This window comes from Planococcus citri, chromosome 5 (assembly GCF_950023065.1).
Source record: "Planococcus citri chromosome 5, ihPlaCitr1.1, whole genome shotgun sequence".
NCBI lineage: Eukaryota > Metazoa > Arthropoda > Insecta > Hemiptera > Pseudococcidae > Planococcus > Planococcus citri.
In genome coordinates this window covers 35,132,592-35,152,920 of record NC_088681.1, presented here as the reverse complement: position 1 = coordinate 35,152,920, position 20,329 = coordinate 35,132,592, and the positions used below count along the sequence as shown (strand labels likewise).

Sequence of the window (20,329 nt, the reverse complement as noted above, 5' to 3'; positions counted from 1 at the left end):
TGTACAGTTTATACACGTCTATGCTCGTAAAATCGAGTACACAAACGTAATCGCAGATCAATTGGCGAAAAAAGCAGTCTACACGACTGAGCACATGAAGTCCAAAGTGGAATCAATGACTCCTTCTCAAATAATTGAGAATTACATACGCGAAAGGCGCAGACTACAACGTATTGAAGAAGAATACAAATACAATAAGGAGCATCCTGATCCTACTATCTTGAAAAAAGGAGACATGGTTCTACTCACGAACCACAAACAATCCAGTAAGGACAAGTGTACTGGAGAAAAATTTTACCCTAAAAAAGTGGGTCCCTACCTAGTAATAAAACGTACAGGAATAAATTCCTATTTACTAGAGCCCACAGACGACTCAAACATCAATCGTGTAGCCAACATAAGGCAACTCACTCTTTTCCTAACTCAAAAGGAGATCGATAGAATGGAAAAAGACGATAAATTACATTCATACATTGATCAACGAAAAATGATTGACAAAATCAAAGACTTCCTAAACAAACATAAACATGATGATCAAAACTCATCAACAACTGACTCGGAAGAGGACATGCTTGAAAGAATTCAAGGTATACCACTAGCAACTGATGCGGAAAAGAAAATTTTCCACGAAGGATCAAAAATGGTCATAAAAAAACTTATTGACGTTGCTAGAGAGCAAAGACTTCAATTACGTAATAAAAAGAAATTAGAAGCGCAGCTTCAGCCCAAACAAACACAAAATGAGGAAAAAGAAAGTACTCAAGACAAAAATTCGACAGACGAATCAACTGGGGCACAAAAAGCTCGAAAGCTACGCAAAAAATTATACAAAAAGCGTAAACAAGAAAAATCAGACAATGAAGCTAAAAAAGCTGAAATAAAAAAGAAAAAGCGAGTAAAACTTGCAGCGAATTTTACGAATCAGACTCCTAAGACTGACGACGAATTAAAAAACAAAGAGGTGAAAAACCCTACCAAAAAGGAAATAAAATTACCCACAACTACTCAAAATCCAGGGACACAAAATCCCCAACCATCCACAAGTGGAATCAAATTACGTCGATCAGAACGCATGGCCGCTTACAGGCAAAGAATGGGCCCTACAAAGACTAAAAAACTTAAGAAAACACTAAACGTCATAGACGTAGATGCTATCGACGTAATTGATTACACTGATGGAGAATACATCAACTATTTTGCACCAGATCCTTGTGAGCTAATCAAGGATGAAACTGAAATCTCCTCTGACGAATCTGAGCTTGACAATAGCAGCGACGACGGTCAATCGATCATAATGTCGCTAACAGACGACGATGACGTAGATCAGTTAAAAACTGAACAAGAAAAAGTATACGACGCATCGTCAGACAGTAGCTCTGAATCAGACTCAAAAGACAAGACCGAGAAACACAGCAAAAATACAGAGCTGAAGAAAATTTCAATCCTAAAACGTCCTTCACAACAGGAAATAGAAAACATGATCAAAAGAGATCTCGACTTTGAACCCACAGAGGTTTACGATAAGGCTAATGAAGCTGAAAAACACAAAATCAAGCAAAAATTCATTGAAAATTACTCAAACTTATCAAAAAAGATGAGACCAAAATTAAACATATGCGTAAGCAAGATCGTAGGTGACGCTTCAGTAAAAAAATACATAAGAGATCAAGTACAACTTGAAAAACTAAAGAAAAAAGAAAATCACGAAAAATTACGCCAAGACATGGCGGAAAGACGAGAAAAACGAATTACATTGGAAAAAGCTAAGAAAAAGCTTAATGACCTACGAAAAAATGACGCTACGTAAAAAGTTTCGGAAAAATCGCGAAATTTCGACTAAATAGGTAACATACCTACCTAACAAAAATATGCATAAAAAATTTTCTAGACAATTTTCATTTACTCCTGAATATAGCACACATCCAACGCCGCTGGAATTTTTCAATTCGGATGAAAATTCGCGAAGTTAATTTTTCCCTTAAAATAAGGTAAATTCCCTTCGAGGGAAAAAGGGAAAAATAACTTCAAGTGAAATTTAGACAAACGAAAGTATTTCGAACGTTTTTTCGTGAATAATCGAAATCGACGTATTTTTCAAAGAAATTAACCTACGTGTGATACAAAGTATCGAAAATTGTACACCTATTGATCTCACGCGAATTTACGACGTAACGCGAATAATCAACCTATCTTTCGTGATAAAATTTTGTGACAGTTTTATACAAATTCGTACAACGAAAATCGAAATGGCAATCCACAGCTTTACCCTAGAAGTTCGTCAAAGACGACAGGAGGCGACGATCAACATCGATTACATCAGTGATTTTGGAGACGCGAACAGACTTATACGAATTTCAACCTTTTTAAACTGGATGCACAGACTTCAAATCTTCAACGAACCGGAAATTGCCAGCAACGACAGATATGTGATCACGGTAACTCGAGTCGCAAGACGTGGAGATAAAATAAGAACGACGGTGAAAATAAATGGACAAATACGTAAACGACCATCGATACCGATAGCCACGTTCAGAGAAATTTCAGGAGTTTTTGGAATCCGACGACCTTAAATAAGACTTAAAATTTACCTATGAAGAAAAAATCTTCAACTTCGAGTCGAAGACTTAACATATTGCGACACAGTCGCTACTTTCAAAATTTTTTTTTTTTTTGGCCAAAAAGCTCAAATTACGATTACATAAATAGACTAGAGTTTATTTTGACTAGAATTAAGTTTGTAAAATTTATTTCGAATAAAAATTGCCTGTGACAAACAAATGACTTGTCTACTCATTAGGTAAAAACTTAAAACTAAAAAACAAATAACAAGCTAAAAACAGGTAAATAAATTTATTTCAACAAGAAGAAAACCGAATTTGAGAAATTCGCATCAAGACTACAAGTTCGATATGTAAGTATTAGGTACAAAATAGGTAAGTAATGCCTACGTGACTGAATGATTAAATTCAAATACTCAAAACGATTTTCGTGTAGCGAATACCTAAAACTGATTTCTCCAAAATTTTGAAACACATTTCGAACCAAAATTGAATTTTTAATATTGCGACAAGCATCACTTTTTGATTCGAAGTCAAAATTTTTCCAAAACCAACGAATAAACAGAAGTAGACGAGTTTATTTCGGAGAATTCATCGAACACGATGAAAGCGACATTTGGCAACATAGCCAACACAAACCGATTCGATCGAGCTGATTGTATCAGCCGATTACATGACTAGATTTTTTCACATAAAACAACAAGTTTTTATTAAAATTACATAACAAAGGAAAAATATTCTTATACTAAAAGATGCACAGAGTCATTAGGAACATTTCTATCGAAACAGAATTGTGAAATATTAATTAGCAACTGAAATATGACGTAAAATTAATCGAAATAGAGCATAGCTCGACACGTTTGCAATTGGACAGCAAAAATTCTTAGAACTTATCGTAGTTACCACTACATACACATCACTTACACGATCGGTTCGCAACCAGCCGCCCGACCGGCGCCGTTTTCGCCAACCGAACGCTACGAACGTAGAAGAAGTAGGTAGGTGGGGGACTCAGATAAGCCGATACAACCGGCTGCATCGAGCGACACGCCGTACTTTACGAACATTATTGTTCTGTTCTCCGTTCGGGTATGTGCTTGCTCGTGTACTTTTGCTAATTTCTGCTCTTTTAAGTTGAAAGTTTTTATAAAACGTGTCTCTTTTGACGTGTAATTGTGCGAATTACTTCGCGAACTGCCTTTTACTGTGATTTATCGAAAAATCCAAACATTTTTCACGACTTTGTGCGAAAGGATTTCGGAATCCAAAGTGCGCTCGGTAGTGAGACGTGCGATTCAAGTCACGATCATACTTTTGTGTAAAGTGCGATTTATTTCATACTCTTGAGCTCGAAAGCTCAATTTCTAAACGCGAGTGCGAATGTCGGAAGGTGAGAAAGTCTACGAATTTCCACCGATCGAAAAACGGCTCGCGGACATAGACCCACAGTGGAAAGTGTCGACGAATCCGAACGTTGACGAATCCGAAGTGCTAGCGACGCAAAATCGCGACTTTTGTGCATATCATACACAACGATTCGGACTTGCCACCAAACCTGGTGATTGGATCAGAGTAGCGAGAAAAATCGTGAAAGAGGCCAAACCTGGACCAGACGAGCCAACTTCAAGTACGAAAAGTACAAATAACGACAAAGACGGTGAGTGTAAATAATAACACATATTTACTCTGCTTTTTAATGCATGACTTTATTTACGTAAAATCGAAACATCCGTGAACAAGTGCCGAATTTATCGCGTATTTTTTCGTTTCATTTTTGCTTCACAGATGTCGGCGCTTCCAGCATTAACGTGCGAAAAATGCCACCTCGTAATCTTCAAACCGGCGATCACGGCAGACCTAAAGGAAGCCGCCACCGTACTCGCAACAAGTGATTGCAAACACGTATTCCACGCAGCATGCGTAAGAGACATGTGTACCGAGGCAAGCGCCAACGGACAACAAATGGTCCTCTGCCCACGTGATCAGTGTAACATGACACTTTACGCCTCACAATTTCATTTAATGCAGACAACGCTACAAGCGCTAGATTTACGTGCGCTGGCAAACTCGACGGTGGAAATTGAAGCTCAATTCTGGCAGGATAGTCACGCCACTAGTGAGCAACAAATTGCGCAAACCCAAGCCTTAGTAGCGAAACTACAGGCAGAACTTACGAGTACAAAAACTCAACTCGCTAAGACTAAAAGTCTTTACCAATTAGCTTTATCTAAAGCTAATGAGAGGCGATCACGATCAAGATCGACTACACCAGCGAGAAACGCTGACGACGCATCCATTATTCTCAGCACAGCTGCGAACGTATTATCAGTTCAATCTGACAACACAAACCAACCTGGTACATCAACATCGTCACCAGCGTCCTACGCAGCTGCAGCCGCAATCCAACCGGACTTCGAAAATATTCAACGTCCGATACACGAATACAGACCACCGCTAAAAAGTACACAAGGTCAAAAATTGCCAACAGGCAATATACAGAAGAGTTTTGCTCCAAACCCAGCAATAAGAGGCCGAGCTCCAACTCCAACTTACAATTCACAACAACAGATGTTACAACATCAAATGCCGCCGCCACAACTACCAAGGGGAGTATCCCCCGGCAACATTCGAATGTCGAAAGCAAATCAACAACGTGCCGCAGCAGCACAGCAGCAAATGGCACCAAATGCCAACGTAAATCTGGCAGCAGCCAGACCTGACCAGGTACCTCCTCACGTTTCGGTGATGGACCAGGTACCACAATACGACGATCAAGGCAAATTGATACCACCTGCGCTACACGTGCATACAACTGAGAAACGTAGCATTTACCGCACACAACAGACAAAAAGTCGAAGCAAACTAGAACGTGATCGAAAAGGACCTTTCGCACAGACGAAACGAGAACACGATCGATTTTTTCGACGATATGCGATAAAAGCAACGACGTTATATCCATTCTTTCCACTGCAATTTTACCCGTGTCGATACACACTCCTCGCGACGTTCCACAACCAAGCCGCGAACGGCGTATACACTGCAATTGCAGCTCAAGACGTCCTAATGATGGGGGATGGATATATTTGGGGAATGATCCAATATATGCTTCGACTTCGACAAAATATGCTACAAGCATTACACCCAGGACTCTACCGACGTGATTTGAGCATTGTCGACCTGATCGACTGCCTAACTAAGTTAAAAAACTTACCACCTCGAGTCATGTACTCAACTGGAAACTGGGACATGTTCAATGGCATGTCACCGGCGACTTTCCGCGAACATTATGCGGAACTATTAAGACTAATGCGAAAGTATAAGGTTAGAGAAATCTACCTTATGCCACTAATGTATTTCCCCGACCAGAATGAACAGCTGGTAGCAGCTTATACGAAAGTTTTCACGGACTCCTGGTCGAGAACCTACAACGGTATCGTAGAGATAATGGGACCTGAAAACTTTTTCGGCAACATGCGACCAAATATGGACGACTTTGGACCCTGGTTTGAACCAGAGGTCTATCACGATTACGTATTCGCAATCCGCGACGATCTTATCATGCCGCCGAAAGATCCAAAAGAGCGAGAACGTGAAGAGAACGAAGGGGAAGAAGACGCCTTCCAATATTACGACGATGATACTTCTTCGGAATACTCGCAATTGTCTCAACATTTCGTTCAACAGGACGATGAATTTCCGGAAAAACAAGCCGAATTACAATTCGAAAGTCCAGGAACGGATTACATACCGATTGGTCAGCAACAAGCTGGAGCTAACGACAATACACTCGTAAACGCTGGACTTAGTCAAGCCAACTTAGAGCAATTCAACGCTCAACAAGCGCAACAAGCGCAACAACACGTTGAAATGGAAGGTATCGAAACCACACCGGAAACGGTACAAAAGATGGTTGATGTACCTGGAGGACAACAAATGATGAACATTTCGACTACCAGATTCAATCAAGCTTGCGACGAATTGAATCAAACTATTCAGCAACATGCTCCTGAAACGAAACAAATGCAACCATTTGGAAACAATCAAGTTGCAAAACACCAAGGGCTACCCCCAACGATTGATAAACCAGCTTTCACCATTGTAAGAGATGGAAAAACTGAGTACACTGGACACAGCCCAAATACACCTGAAAAAATGGAAGAAGGAGTGGAAACGACTGTTCAACCAGGAACGGTTCCATTTTCCGAATACCCCTCAACATCAAACCCTGGTACGCCACAGGCGCCGATAAACACGACGCAAGGATCCACAGGACCATCGCCGAATAAGTCGCAAAATGCAGCAAACTTCCTTACTAGTACGCCGAAACCTCAACGCCAACAAGGCGAAGCGAATAGCAACAAAGATAGCGCAAACGCTACAATCAACCACGAAGATGCTGACATGCCAGAGAGCTAATACGATACAATCGTAAACACGACGTAGACACAGTCTAATACATAAAATCTGGTGAAAAGTAACAACTACGTACGACTCAGAAAAGATAGAAATTTTGGCCATTTTTGAAATACAATTTCAACATCCAAATTCTAGGTACCTATCCGAATAAAAGTAGGTACTGATAAATTCAAAAAAGGTTTGAACCTAGGGACCAATTTCACCAGAATTTTCATGAAAAGATCTTCCACTCGAAGTCTTATTCATCTTTCGTAGTTTTGAACTTTGTTTAATTTTCCAAAATCGAGTGGACTAACGTAAAATTGCAAAAAATGAGTCGAAATTACTTTTTAACCTCATCGCGCAGCGATATCAAATTGACATTTTATAAAAATTACCCACAGGGTATCTTATTAATCAACTTTCTCAACAGCAATCGTCGAAGTATCATCGTAGTCGCCACTGACTTGGCATCATCGCAACCAAGGCGAGGTAACATTCCGCCAACGTTTTCAACGTCGTTATCTGTATTCGAAGAAGTCAACTTTAACATCCGACGATAATCATCTGTATTTTGGTTCGATATATTCCGCTACGTTGCATTTTTCGATTGATATATTTTGTGCTGATTGTTATAATTTGATTACATGTAATTTTATTCGGTCACAGACTGATTAATTTTTGTTTATCTATAATTTTGTTTTCGAAAGGACTGATTAGAGTTAGTTTTATTCTGTAAGTGTTGTCACGATGCGTATTTTTGGACAGTTTAAGATTTGTATTCTCGACGCATCGATACAGTCCTATTTTCTATTGTATTTTGTAAACTTTTTGTAAATTTTTAGAAGTTCTAAGTTTTTTGTAATTTTTTCACACTCGAGTTTCGACACGACTCACTACCACAGGTAGACGACAAGTACCTTCAACTTTGATGCACAGCATCCAACTTTCGGTTCGCTTCTTCGACTTTGTCTCGTCTATCCTTTTCGATTTGGGAGTTTGAAAAAATTAGTAGAATAGGGAAAAAGTCTTTATTTTTGTATTCTGTCGCGAGATAGTTCATACTTACCCAATGTTTTCAACTTCGCGTATTCTGTCCTTATTCGTTGCTCGTATCTTCGGATGCGATAGCGGATGGTGCAGGGTCGCGAAGGGGAGCTTCGGGGGTATTGCTACGCGCACAGTGGGCTAAATTTGGATTTACTCTGCCTCGAATTTCCCGCAGTGGAACACCACGAGGGGCAGAGACTGCTCCCACAGGGACCAGCCTTACAGCTTCGACATATCTTTCTCTCTCTGATCCGTGCTTTCCACGACTGGTTATACTCATTGAGTAAAGCCACGAAGGGGCATATGATAGAGGGGAGATATGCCGGACCTGTAAGGGTTATATAGGATTAAGTATATGTGTTGGTAACACTGATCACGCGTCGCGACACAGGGCTACAAGCCCACGGAGCGGCGCTGCGGCCGATTGTTATATTGTTGAGGTACGTAGTGATCGGACGTGTCGACGCGGTATAATCTCGGTGGTGTATTATAGCCATATTGGCAAGAAAGCGTATTATATTAGTTTTAATTGTGTTTAATTATAAGTAATTAGTGTTAAGTGTAAAGTATCGTGTTGATACTAAAAACCTTCTTCAAAGGTATTTAATTGTGTTTATTCTTTTACGTCTAATACAAAGTGTCTTACACGTGACTACATTTTACTTATTGTGTGATATAATTGGTATAGCCTTTGGCCGGGGTAAGTAATATTCTCAGAGTATTCAGCTTATGCAAGTATCATCTAGTGGTACATAATATCATTATATTTACAGGTTGTTCAATTCCAATTTTAACATCTTTAGAAAATGATTAGGTACAATAATTGTCATATTTTTAAGAAAAATAAACCAAATGTTTTGGGAACTCCTGCATGTGGTAAAAATGAACTTTGAAATTTTTCAATGGTCTAAAAGCCATCATATTATGTAAGTATTAAAGTTGTTAAAAAATCACCTAAACTAAAAAAAAAATATTTAAAAAAAGTTGAAACAATTGAAAAATTTTTAAATATATTGAAAACTTTGAGCTTGAGCCGTTAAAAGTCAAACGTTGACCAAATTTTTTAAAAATTTTCCCGAATATTATTGGGGTCATTTGACCACAATGTTTTACTAGGGTCCATCAAAATTCGAAAAAAGTTGAGAAATGACCCATCTAAAATCGATTTTTGAAGCATAAAATTGAATTTCATCTTTATTAACTGGATGTTTCGTTTTCAAAAATCAGTGGCTTAGCCATAGGAGAGAAGGGAGAGGGGGAAGTTCAACTGATGAAAATTAAAAATAAAACGTACAAAAATGAGAGTTTTTTAATTTGTGGGGGCCATTTTTTTGAAAAATTACCCTCAATCAATCGTTTAACCTTCATTTTTATAAAATAAAATTGCACAAATATAAAGCGCTGTGAAAGATTTTCAAAAAATCACTGAAAATTTCCACTATTTATAGGTACCTATCTCTATCTACCTAAAAATCTTGTTCTGTTGTTTCCTCGGGAAAATGTTAGTTCCACTACAAAAATAACCCGACTTTGAGGATCTCAGGCTCAGCACCTTCTGAGGCTAGGAGACTTAAAATTTGTTTTGGTTGTCTCCGGTTCGTGCAAACTTAATTTCCAATTTTTGTCAAAATCCAGGATATGCTTTTGCTTAATCTATGCAGCTCATTTTGGTCATTCAAGGGACCCAAAATACCCCCTTTTTTGTAAAATTTTCAAATTTAACACAACCAATGCCAAAAATTGAAAAATGAACTTTGACAAATTGAGAAATGTTCATAACAAAACCAGGAAGCATAAAATGTTTTTTTTTACGAAGGAAAGGGAAGGGGGAGTAAAAATGCTATTGCCTATAACTCTGTTTTCAACAAAAAAAAAAATAGGTGTGATCAATAGTGTCAAAAATTAGTTGAAAATTAGTTTTCAAAGAATCATGCATTTTCAAATTTAAAAAAAGTATTGACAGTTTAGAGGCTGACCCCTTCCCCTCCCCTGCAGGTTCCTGATACGAATGAATTGGCATAATAGGTATGTTTTCGGACAGATATCTCGAAAATACTGGGACAATTCGAATTAATACGTAAAATCAATTTTGAATGTTATGTTGTTCTTGGAGAAATTAAGAAGTGGGTATGCAAAATGCTTCTCATGTTACCTCATTAATTTGGTAAATTTCCATCTTCATCAAAATTGAAGAAAAAAAATTGAAAAAGTTTATCAAACAAGCAGAATTTCTTGTTATTTGTATTCCAAGTTTTCAACTATTTGGCAGTAGAGTAGTGATGTGTGGGCTTAATCACTTTAATGATATTTCCTCTTTGCTTTGAGATGGATACCAAAATCGAAAATTAAGACCAATGATAATTGATTGTAAGAAAGTTCTGTGACTTTTGTTGGGAAATTTTTGTTCGTATGCATATTTTTTATATAACAAGTTCGGAACTGGTTGCTAATCAATGAACTGTATGAACTGGTTTAAAAACGCATGACTCATAAAAAAGTAGGTATCGTAATTTGTACAAATTGCCCACTTTATTAGAATATGCCTCCTCTCCATTTTGATGTTTCGAGGAAGAATACTTACCTACCTATTTTGTCTTTAGCCCTACTACCCTGGCCTGATTTTTTTCAGTCCCTCGAGTACCTAAAAATCAAAAATTTTATTGATGCATGCGAGGGACTAACTGAACATATCAGATACTTGTTGCCTAGGTACCTACTAGAGCTTACGGAAAGACTACCTGTAGGTACACTTATTAAGAAATGTATTCGAAAAAAAAAAGTTTCCATGCCTATATTTTGTCTTTTAGAAACCTAATAAGCCCTAATACGAAGAACTCATAATCCATGATTATCCATTTATCCTACTACCACTTTTCAAAGCTCTTCACATTTCGCACGTGTGATATTCGTTATCTATCGTAAGAGAGAATAAGGCGTTACGGTATGTAATGTAACACGATGTGGCGTTAAAGTGCCTCAAGATGGATCAGGTAACCCCGTCCATACCCTTGGGGATCTCTATATAGATCAAACGACGGACACGTGTACCTAAAAAATGATTCATACCCGGTCATTCAGCAATTTGAATTGTGACTTTAATTTTGTCCTAATACTACCGAAGGTGTGAAAAAGAAAAACCACGAGTACTTGAGGGATTTATGCGGTGAAATTTTTTTATCGAGTTGGTAGATTCTCGTAATGTATACGATTGAGGATCATCAATCAATACGATAAGTTTTGCGATACTTTTCTGATGCAAGAATGAGTTTAAATGTGAGTTTTTTTTCTGTGTGTTTCTTGAAAAGTAAAATTCATCTAAAATGATTTATTATTTAGAGAAGTGTAGGTGTTGATTGATTGAATTTGCGACGCAACCGCGACGTCGTGTCACAGAATAAAAAAAAAATAACATTTCGGGATACAAATGTAAATTATAAATTTATACCTATAAAGAGTCGCGTATACGAAAAAATTTATTGAAAATTTAATTTTTATTCCCAACTTTCGTAATGGTTTGAAAAGTAAAACCACTTTCGTGTTCGAGACATTAAAAAGTATTGAATTGAACTTTAGACTGGGAAGTGCGTGTGTCGTGTTGCAGGTAGGTAAGTAGGAGGTAGATAGACTGGGAGGTGGGTAGAGGTATAGGCATTAAGTTGATATTCGATCTTGGTAGAACGTGCGTTTGAAATGTTAATTACGAATTTTCTCTCAATGGAAATGCGTGGGGGATTTCGAAACAGGAAAAAAGATATAAAATTTGCGAGTTGAATATAACTAAGTAAATGTTGGCGGACTTTGACTTAATTAGCTGATGTGTTTTGAGAACATTTTCACGAAGAATAAACGCCTTGGTGCTAAGAAATTGATAAAGAGACCGTGTGAAATTTTTTTATCACATGGTATCTACACCGAAGATGTGATATTTTAGCCCAGTGAACAACCTTTAATGAAACGTAGCAATTTAGTCATTCGGCTATTCGTAGCTTTCTGATGCTTTGTAATGCAACAATTGAATTTTTAGGGGGGCGGTTAATTATTTGATTTACCATGTTCGAGTGTGTATTTAAAAACATTTACTCGCGAAAACCAAGTTGTAAATATAAATATTGAGAAGCGCGAATTACGAGGTGTAGTGAAGATAAGAGCGCATTACTACGATAATTTTTTTAATGAATTTCGAGATCAAGTTGTAAAAAAAATTGATAATACCGACAGCTAGTTATCGATTGCACGTTTATACACTAATTAAATAACCTCATTAAAAGATTAATTGAAATGTGCAAATCGTACAAAAGTGTACTTTTTAAGTAGGTAGGTGTAGTGCATATCTCGGTAAAAAGTAAATAAACTTAACACCAGCTGAATAGCTGAATGTGTATGAGTAATTATGATTCAGTTTAGATTGTCTACACACTCTACAACACCCATTTTTCAACGTTACGTGTACCGTGGTTGTGCCAATGTTCATTTTATCATTGGCCGGAAACTAAATGCTGGTTATCAAAATGTTCAATATGTGTAATGAGAATCTTTGAAATAATTTCGTCATGGTTGTACAAACGCATATGATCTCTTTTTCAAGGTTCATTACTCTCCAACAGCCTAAAAATGATAAATTTTGATTATTACTTATTTGAACCGATGATGTATTTGAACTAATGCTCTTATCGCAGTGCATTCACTTCTTTAAGTGTTGAAACGATTCGTAACTACTGCGATTAGGTATTCTTACCGAAATTTTCTTAGGAAAAATATTATTACGAGACAGCGATTTTTAAAAATTTAATTTTCGTGGCCCGAAAAATAATTACGAGGTGTTGAGCAACGCTGGCGTCATTTTAGAGATAACGATGAGTGTAAATACATAGATGATTTGTCAACTGATACTGAAATTGAAAAGTTCCCACAGTTACTTCTGATAAAACGAATAAAAATTGGATGCACGAATTCTTTTAACATGAAAATCGATTTTCAAGAAAAACTTGAAGAGTCTAGAATAGAATGTATGATGATCTCAAGTCCAAATTTTGCAGCTGGAAAAATTGGTGTTTGGAGAATTTTTCGGAATAAAAAAAATGTCTAGGGCAGTGGTGAAAGTATAATAATGCTACATTATATTGACCTCTTTGGAACACCTCAAACCCTCCTTCCCCCCCCATTTTCTTGGATTCCACCGAGTCCACAGTGATTTTAAAATGACCAAAAATTAACCTGGGGACTCAGAAAAATTTTTGTCTTTTTCATTCGCTATTTCAATAAAAATTTCACAGCTGTTTTCAGCTGCGAAGAATTCGTGCCTTTTTTAAATAAAAGATGTAAAATGTGTAGGTATAAAAAATAGAAAATTGGAAATTGAGAAAAATTTGAAATCCCCAATTACAAAATTGTTTAGCCATACTCTATGTCTTTTTTTCCTTTTTTGAAACTGTGGCAAACTAAAGACTCTTCCTTATGTTTTATTCGTGAAAATAAAAACTTTACAGAGCTAATTACCTATCTATCTACTGTGGAAGAAAACACAACCGACCAATTTGTAAATATTTTTTTCAGGTGTGTGAATACGCAGGGAAAAAATAAAATTTTTCATTTTAGGTAAATCTGTAAAAACCCAAACAGAATTTGAAAAAATGTTTAAAAAAGGACTTTTTTTCGTTCTTTTACAATTAATCATTTTTTTTATTTTTTTTTTTTTTTGGTAGTTGTTGAGAAATAAGGCATAGGAATTCTCATTTTTTTTCACATTTTCTCCCCCCCCCTCCACCCCACTGGCGCCGATCGTATTCTTCAAACTAGGAAATACTTCACCTTTTTTCTGCCCAGAAATTGTTCTCTGATTTTTTGTCGAATTTTCACTTCCTCTTAGTCCTATCTGTCCTCCTTTTTCCTAACTGGACCGTCTCTACTTTTTTTTAGAAGTCTCATCATCTGTTTGGACGTTGTTCAAGATTCCTCCCAATATTGTATCTCTCATTTTCAATTTTTTTTTTCTGTGAGAAAACAAATTTCAACATATTATCATATTATATTTTTTTCCAATTCAAGTTGAAGTGTTGTCATCAAACCTTTAAAACTGAACTACAATTTCTAGGATTTTTAAATCTTTATTATTAAGTATCTTTCCAGTACTACAACTTTTTTTTTTGTTCCAAAGTTATTTTGGGGAAACAAATACTTACTCTGGATAAAAAGAGAACTTTGAACTAATGCCTCATAATTTAAAATATGCGTTTTTTCCATATTTTTATACCGAGGTTATAATTTTAAAAGGAAATAATAATTTTTGAGCTTCAGTTTCCTTTTAAAGGTGAATTTTTATTTGAAATAGGCAACAGGTAAGTATTATCTAAAAATACATTCCATTAAATTCCTCTCAAAATTATCCTCGGAAAATTTCTACCTGAAAGAAATACTGTAACTTCTGACATTCACCTTTTTAAACGAATAAGTAAATAAAAATATTTATAATCACGATCTAAATAGTATCAATCGCATTCAAAGAAAACATCGAGATAGGTACTTGATACCTACCTATCTTGTAATATTGTGCTTTTTTTGCAACCAGCCAAATTAATCGCCTACGTAATTCGCGTTTTTATCAGTATTCTGAAGCTATACTTTTTCAGAATAATTATATTGAAAATACAAAAGTCTAAAATATGTTGATAATTTGATGGTAAAGTAAATCGAATAAAATTGTAGGAATATTTTTAAAAATAGAACTGACGCATATCTATTCAACATTTGTTAAGAAAAAACGGTCTTATGTAAAAGCAGTCTACAAAATCTCAAAAAGAAAATACATATGATATCTGTGTGTATGTAATATTGTACTATTAGGTACATAAGGTTCCTTGTTCTCTCAATGAATTGATTTTTTTGTTATCAACAGTATAGTTTGTTCTTTTTATCAATGAGTTCTAAGTGGACTTGAACAAATTAATAAATGTACTCAGTACTGTCAATACAGTCGATAGTAGTCATTAAATAAATATCGTATAGAATCCGTGAATTTTCAAACTACGCATTTACAATTAAATTTGATGGGAAAAAAATTAAAAAATCACTTTCATGTTGAGTGAGTAAGCCATCATGTCGGAATACTATTCGTTATCGAAGTTTACTCAGAATTGATACTCGCCTTATAGCTTACTTTTTGTTTTCTGATAGGTATGCTATAATTATGTGATAGCTACCAATTTTAACCATCACTGAATTACCATAGGTAATTGTGCAGCGAGTGATTCAACTTGAAATTTTGTTTCGATAGTGTGCCTCTACGAGTATATCTAATTTTAAATCATAAAATGCGTACAACTTATTGAGTATATCATTAGTTGATTAGACGTAGACGGATTCTTAATTAAATTTCATTTTTCATCGTTTTCTACGTGAAAAATGAGATAAATGTAGAACACGTTGCTCGATTTGTAAGATAGTAGTTGCTGTACTGTACTGAAATAATCATCACAGCGATTATATTTTCTTATGAACGTGAGTTTTTTTTGTAGAGGTGCCTTTTTGAATTATCTAGGTATACAAATCTTTCAAACAGCTTAATATGTTGAAAATGAAAGTGCGTTAGTAAGGGAAAAGTAAGGGGGGTGTATTTCGTCCATGAACATTCGTAATTGAAGAAAGAGTGATTGAAAATCGACAAAGTCTTCAAATGTCATAAATTTAAATTCAAGTTGATGAAAAAAAATTAGGCATCCAAAATTTTGAAATTAAAGACACCTTCTTCCTTCTCTTCTCATATGTATGTACAACAGAGATGAGTCATAAGCAATTTTTAGAAAAGCAAAGTAGTGAAAATTACGGCTGTAAATCTCGATGTTTCCAAAAAAAAAAAAATTGGAAATCTTTTAATAAAAACTTTCTTTTTGTTTTTTGATTTGAGGATTAATCATGTCATCTCTTATGGAAGGAAGCTGCCTCTTTTCGGTTTGGTCCTCATATAACTGACATCGACACATAGAAAGAATTTTATTAAAAAATTTTAATCTTTCTCACGATTATTTTAGCTTCAGATCATTAAAAAAAATCTTCAGAATCGCCATATTTTTTCGAAATGAAGTACGGGGGATGACCAGGGATGATCCCGAGGGTCCAAATCCAAAAAAAAAAAAAAAAATAGATAGGTATTTGAACTTGACGATCTTACCATACTTTAATTTTTTCAAATTTCATTCGAAATTATGGGTGCTGAAGCCCGGCTGAAGGAGAATTAAGAGATCAACATCCAAAAAATAAATGAGTATTCGAACTCAATGCACTCGAAAATCAAACCCAACAAATCACGTTTTATTGGTAGTTATTTTTTCCATGTTTTATGACACTGGCGAAGTTGCGGAAGAGGGAGGGATCAGAAAAGTTGAATTAAAAAAATGCGTCAACATTCAAATTTGAAACTTTAAAATTAATACTTAATATAATAAATACGTCCTCTGACTGAATTTTTTCAAAATCTTGATCAAAATTAAACGCGTGTGCCCTTCAGATATGTCAAGGTGCCATTTTTAAAATTAATGAATTGTTTGAAAAAAGTGTAAAAAAGGCTTTCGCTGTAACTTTTGCAAATTTTAAAATTATACCTTTCAAGTTTTGTACTTATACATTGCGTGACAAGTAGAGATTTCACCTTGAAAGTTTATTTTTGATCTCAAATTTTTTGAACATGCACCTACCTAATTCAAGTTCCCATTTTATTCAAAAGCCAGCAGATTCGTTTCAAGCCCAACCAACCTTGAAAATACGAGCTTTCAGAATTCGTTACGGAGGCTCACCCCTTACTCCGTGATGGTGGTTATTTCATCAGATCATCGAGAGGAACTCACAAAAAAAAAATGTCGAGTAAAAAACTTCAGACCATTGCTAATTTGATAGGGGATGACCATATTTCACTTCATTAAAACAGAAACAATAATTTGGAAGCAAAATGAGCAGAATGAAAAGAGATTACTTTAGGTATGTTTTTCAAATGTCCTCAAAACTTTATTTTATAAATTTGCCTATGCATTGCTTTAGAACTCAAACACCCACTCGCCTTTCCTCCAAATTGTCCTAACTGAATTGAGTTTTTCCATTGCTCTTAAATTTTATAAATTTTTATCCATCCTCTGAACCGTAATTAAAATTATGTTAGAATAAATGCGGAGTAAGTATTTCTAATTTTCGTAATTAAATGAAATCTAAACGTTCCACCTTTTCATCTTTATTCGCATTTCGTGAATTAAGACCATTGCTGTATACCTGCGCTTCCCTTTCGAAAAACTTTCTGAAAATGATGTCCTTATCCCTGACCCAATTTCATTTGAATGCAACCTACTGTGGGTGTTTATTTCATACTGAAAGTACTTTTCATCATACGTTTTAAAAATATTTTGAAAAAGAATTAAGTTACGATTTTTTTTCACCTATACAATAATATCTGAAAGAGTTGCGTGTACCTAAATTAGATAATTACATATTATCTACTTGAGTATATTGTCTCTATCTATAAATATCAATAATCTTCGATCTTGGTTTATCTTGTAAATGCTATAATTGGTCAAAAAATTTCTTTTTGAAATGATAAGCTTGCCGGCGAGAGATAATAACGCCTGGTTTTCGTGTTTGAATTTACTTATTACACACACGTACTAACTTGTACGTCAAAAAAAGGTCAATTTTAATTTTAAAATTCATTATTTATTTCCGAAAAATCGGTATCAAAAAAACTGCTTCGATCAGGCGATATGATTGTGTAATATGTTTGAACTATGATTATACGAAATATAGAGCATGCAAATTAAGCATAAATTCGTATAGATTATGAAAATACGATGAAGATGTAAAACACGAACGAACTGGATATATGTAGGTATTTTATTTAAAGAAACGATCGAATTTTTACGAGTATCAATTAAAAGGTGGGTAGGTACCTATTCGTTTCATTTTAAAACCTATAAGGAAAAATGATTTGAAATCGATTAATGTCTTATAATTCTTCGAAACCCACGCCAGCCAATTTCGAAATATTGAAATTAATCGTACCAAGGCTCATTTATACAGGTGTTAATTTAAGTGGAAACGAAAATTGGTCTAAAATTGTGTAACGATTTACACCGATTTACAGATAAAGAATAGGTAGGTACCTAATTCAATAATCGAACCGAGATGTCAAAATGATAAGCTTCCGGTGGAATACTCTCGTAAGATGATGTAATTTGAAATCGTGCTCGTACACGTACTGTACAATTTTATTTTGGTGGACGTTTCTCATACGTGGGCGATTTGGTCACAAATTTCGAAATTTTCGAAAATGACAACGTTTTCAGTTCCACGATGTTTTCAAAAAAGGTCGACGTTTGTGTCTTTAGGCTGTGATGGATTAACGTTCCATGTCGTGTTATATTCATTCAAAAAGGATATGTTTTCCTAGGGATATTTGAAATTTGGTTCGGTTCGCGTACGAAGTTTTCACTTATTTTATTTTTTATTTCGATTGAAAATGTAATTGAATTTGAAAAAAAAAAACCGACATAAAAAATTCCATAATTTCATATCTCTGTCTCCTTGTGATATGTCAAATGTCTGGAAACGCATCGATTTCCATTTGCAATAATAATACATTCATGAATTTTAAAACCAGACACTCGATTCAAATTCTACATAAAATTATTTCCTCGGTACGTGTGATAAATTTGTAAAGAAGAAAAATACCATTTATTTATTATAATCGTATTCTTATGTAAATTGTTGCAACAAGTAACACCTAATCGTTCTACCGATATTGACACGCGAAGTAAAACTGACCCTCCTACTGCCCCCTGTATAGAATATGCTTATACGGAGAATCGAGGAACAAATGTCTAAGATAAACGCGCACGATTAGGCCTATTTGAGATTATTATGGAGAAATGTACATTTTTAGTGTTTTTATTTGGAAAGGCACATGTCAATTTTTTAATTATATTTTAATGAATAGACTAGCCTTGTTAAATTAATAAAATCGTGAATGCGATAACATTTATGAATCAAACAGTCTTTACATGCGTTATTAAAGTTGCATATTCGAATCGTACGAATTGACTTGAAGGAATACCCAGTTGAGGAAAAATTATGACCAATTTTGATTTAAAAGCTACATATTATTTGATTTTCGAAAAATCTGATAATATTCATTCGAAAAAATAATTACTTATTTCAATAAAAATTGCCTCCCTAAAAGTTTTTAGATGTGTAGAATTGTGTATAAGAATAGTGTCCGATTTTTATTTCGATTATTCTTTTCCTTTTCTTTTCATCTTGAAAAATTAACGAAAGAGAACATTTAAAAAAATTTGAAAAATACGTAAATATGAAAAAGATTAGATCCTTTGATCAGAAATTTCAACTAGAAATAAATTTCAAAACTGTGAGTAATAAACCTGGTTTAAATGGGCTGTCTATTAATCACCTATCACGATCAAGTATTTTTTTTTAATTTAAAAAATAAATAAATTAAAAATTAAAAAATTTAACATGAAAATGAATTTTAAAAAATTAAAAAAAAAATAAGCTACATTGATTTCACGTAAGTAAGCTTAATATTGTTTTAAATTTCGAATAAAAAAATTGCAAGCAAAAAAATAAATAAATAAAATTACCTGGTCTGTGATCCTTAACGACGACTGCCTGGAAAAAATTTACCCGACTCGCAACACACAATGATCCAGGAAAGGGAATGCACAAGAGGTAGAACCTAGAAGCGGTATTTATCGGCTTTTGTTAACTAGCGACCTGCTGATTTGAGTCGGCGCATGTGGTGTCATTATTAAAATTTATTGTTTTTTTCAAAAACTATTATAGCGCCTTGGTAATTTCTTTTGCGTTTTTCAACTTATTGATACATATCTACCACTGCTCGAATTTAATAACTTAATTCCCCTAGATATAATTGAACTTGAATAATTGCGCTTGTTGCGTACGTTCATAAATTAATCGCATTTCATCGACGAGAATGTATTTTAACTAAAAATAAGTCCATCTGAGACGATAAATAAATTTTTGATATATTTGTCTGGACATTTGAGGTATTTATGGCGTCATTCTTGGAATGTAATTCATTAGGTAGCTCGCCATTGTATTAGTTTTTTCTTTTTAATTGCAAATGAACGAGTTTTATTTTTTTTATTAAAAGAGGTGTTATTGGACAGTCTTGATTCTTTGCAAAAGGGCAGGAATGGAGAGATATCTTCGGCTAGGATTTTTATTCATCCGTGTTCATATCCGGTTGAATTTTTTCTATACTGCTGTAATATGAACGATTTAAATAATTATAATGATTAGAAATAGGTAGCCTA

At 34.9% G+C, this 20,329-nt stretch overlaps 1 protein-coding gene across 1 annotated transcript in view; it reads right to left on the bottom strand.

Annotated features, from left to right (window-relative positions):
* Positions 1-19,749, bottom strand: part of LOC135848530 (neural/ectodermal development factor IMP-L2-like) — a 44,682-nt gene extending 24,933 nt beyond the window's left edge. The window contains exon 1 of the mRNA XM_065368455.1: positions 19,634-19,749. The gene's annotated coding sequence lies outside the window, so the exon portion shown is untranslated. The remainder of the gene's footprint in view (positions 1-19,633) is intronic.
* Between the last annotated feature and the right edge of the window lie 580 nt (positions 19,750-20,329).